Consider the following 2578-nt stretch of genomic DNA (forward strand, 5'->3'; position numbering starts at 1 on the left):
GCGGGACTCTACCTGTTCTGGGCTTTTGGCTCCACCCTTGCGGGAGCTGTATCCCAAGTATTTAGAGGAGTACCTGGCACATGACAGATGCTTAATAAATATTTGCTGAATAAATGACTGCTTGTTGCTAGTCAGTAAATGTAATGAGAATCTTATCAACTTTAGACAAATAAATAAAAGTAAATTCAGGCCCTCCTAAACTGAGGCTCAGGTTGTTGTTTTGTTAGTTTTGTTTTTTAATTGTGGTGAAATACACATAAAATTTACTATCTTAAGTATTTTTAAGTGTAGAGTTCAGTTTAGAGCCCCGGAGTCCCAGCCGGTTACTTGCTCAGTTCTGCAGTCACCTGCTTCTCCTTTCCTTTCAACATGTCAAATGCCAGTGTCCTTCGCCAAGAACTTCCTGGCAAGTGGAGTGGCTGCAGCCATTTCCAAGACAGCAGTATTGCCCATTGAGCAGGTCAAAGTATTACTGCAGGTACAGCATGCCAGCAAGCAGATCATGGCAGATAAGCAATTCAAGGGCATTATAGACTGCAAGGTTCTATCCCTAATGTACAAGGAGTCCTGTCCTGCTGGCGTGGTAACCTGGCCAACATCATCAGATACTTCCTCACCCATACTCTTAACTTTGCCTTCAAAGATAAATACAAGCAGATATTCCTGGGTGGTGTGTACAAGAGAATCCAGTTTGGGCACTATTTTGCAGAGAATCTGCTATCAGGTGGTGCTGCTGGGGCCACTTCATTGTGTTTTGTGTATCCTCTTGATTTTACTTGTACCCACCTAGCAGCTGATGTGGGCAAAGCTGGAACTGAAAGGGAATTCAAAGGTCTTGGTGACTGCCTGGTTAAAATCTACAAATCTGAGGGGATTAAGAACCTGTACCAAAGCTTTATTGTGTCTGGGCAGAGCTGCCTACTTCGATATCTATGATACTGCCAAGGGAATTCTTCCAGGTCCTAAGAATACTCACATCTTCATCAGCTGGAATGATTGCACAGTCCATCACTACAGTGGCTGGGTTGACTTTCTATCCATTTGAGACTGTTCATCGCTGCATGATGATACAGTCGGGATGCAAAGGAACCAATATCATGTACACAGGCACAGTTGACTACTCAGCTGCTGGAGGAAGATCAAGGAGGCAAAGCTTTTTTCAAAGGTGCATAGTCCAATGTTCTTAGAGGCGTGGGTGGTGCTTTTGTGCTTGTCTTTTATAATGAAATCAAGAAGTTCAAATAAATTATTTCCTAGTCTTCCCTCCCCCAACCCCACAAATAGACATATTTTATTATGTCATATAACTTGAGCATTCTTTTTTTTTTTTTCAGGGACAGAGAGAGAGTCAGAGAGAGGGATAGACAGGAATGAAGAGAGAGATGAGAAGCATCAATCATCAGTTTTTTGTTGCAAGACCTTAGTTGTTCATTGATTGCTTTTTCATATGTGCCTTGACCGTGGGCCTTCAGCAGACTGAGTAACCCCTTGCTTGAGCCAGCGAGCTTGGGTCCAAGCTGGTGAGCTTTTGCTCAACCAGATGAGCCCGTGCTCAAGCTGGCGACCTCAGGGTCTCGAACCTGGGTCCTTGGCATCCCAGTCCAATGCTCTATCCATTGTGCCACTGCCTGGTCAGGCTATTAAATATTTTAATACACCATTTGGGCCCTGGCCGGTTGGCTCAGCGGTAGAGCGTCGGCCTAGCGTGCGGAGGACCCGGGTTCGATTCCCGGCCAGGGCACACAGGAGAAGCGCCCATTTGCTTCTCCACCCCTCCGCCGCGCTTTCCTCTCTGTCTCTCTCTTCCCCTCCCGCAGCCAAGGCTCCATTGGAGCAAAGATGGCCCGGGCGCTGGGGATGGCTCCTCGGCCTCTGCCCCAGGCGCTAGAGTGGCTCTGGTCGCAATATGGCGACGCCCAGGATGGGCAGAGCATCGCCCCCTGGTGGGCAGAGCGCCGCCCCATGGTGGGCGTGCCGGGTGGATCCCGGTCGGGCGCATGCGGGAGTCTGTCTGACTGTCTCTCCCTGTTTCCAGCTTCAGAAAAATGAAAAAAAAAAAAAAAAAAAAAAAAATACACCATTTGGTTCAGATTATTTTTCTTATTTTCCTCCTTAAAACCCTAGGTGTGTCTTATGGTCAGGTATGTCTTATGAAGTGAAAAATACGGTATATTTTATTCATTCACTCATCCATCAATGGACACTTGGGCTGCTTACATGTTTTATCTATTGTGAATAACATTTCTATGAACACAGGTGTATAAGTATCTGTTTGAGTGCCTGCTTTCACTTATTTTGGGTATATATACAGAAGTAGAATTGCTGGATTATATGTTATTCTATTTTTTTTTGAAGAGACACCATATTGTTTTCCACAGCAGCTACACCATTTTACATCCCCACCAACAATGCACAAGGGTTTCAATTTCTCCACATCCTCACCAACAGTTTTTATTTTCTTAAAAATTTTTTTATTTTATAATATACATCCTAGTGGTTATGAAGTGGTATCCCATTGTGGTTTTAGTCGCACCTTTTAAAAGAATGCAATTTATTGATTTTAGAGAGAGGAGAGAGA

The 2578-nt window shown here is 44.6% G+C and overlaps 1 pseudogene; it reads left to right on the forward strand.

Moving 5' to 3' along the window:
* The first annotated feature begins 376 nt into the window (after window positions 1-376).
* On the forward strand, window positions 377-1655 carry LOC136379540 (ADP/ATP translocase 2 pseudogene; annotated as a pseudogene).
* The last annotated feature ends 923 nt before the right edge of the window (window positions 1656-2578 follow it).

This window comes from Saccopteryx leptura, chromosome 8 (genome assembly GCF_036850995.1).
Source record: "Saccopteryx leptura isolate mSacLep1 chromosome 8, mSacLep1_pri_phased_curated, whole genome shotgun sequence".
In the NCBI taxonomy this organism is placed as follows: Eukaryota; Metazoa; Chordata; class Mammalia; order Chiroptera; family Emballonuridae; genus Saccopteryx; species Saccopteryx leptura.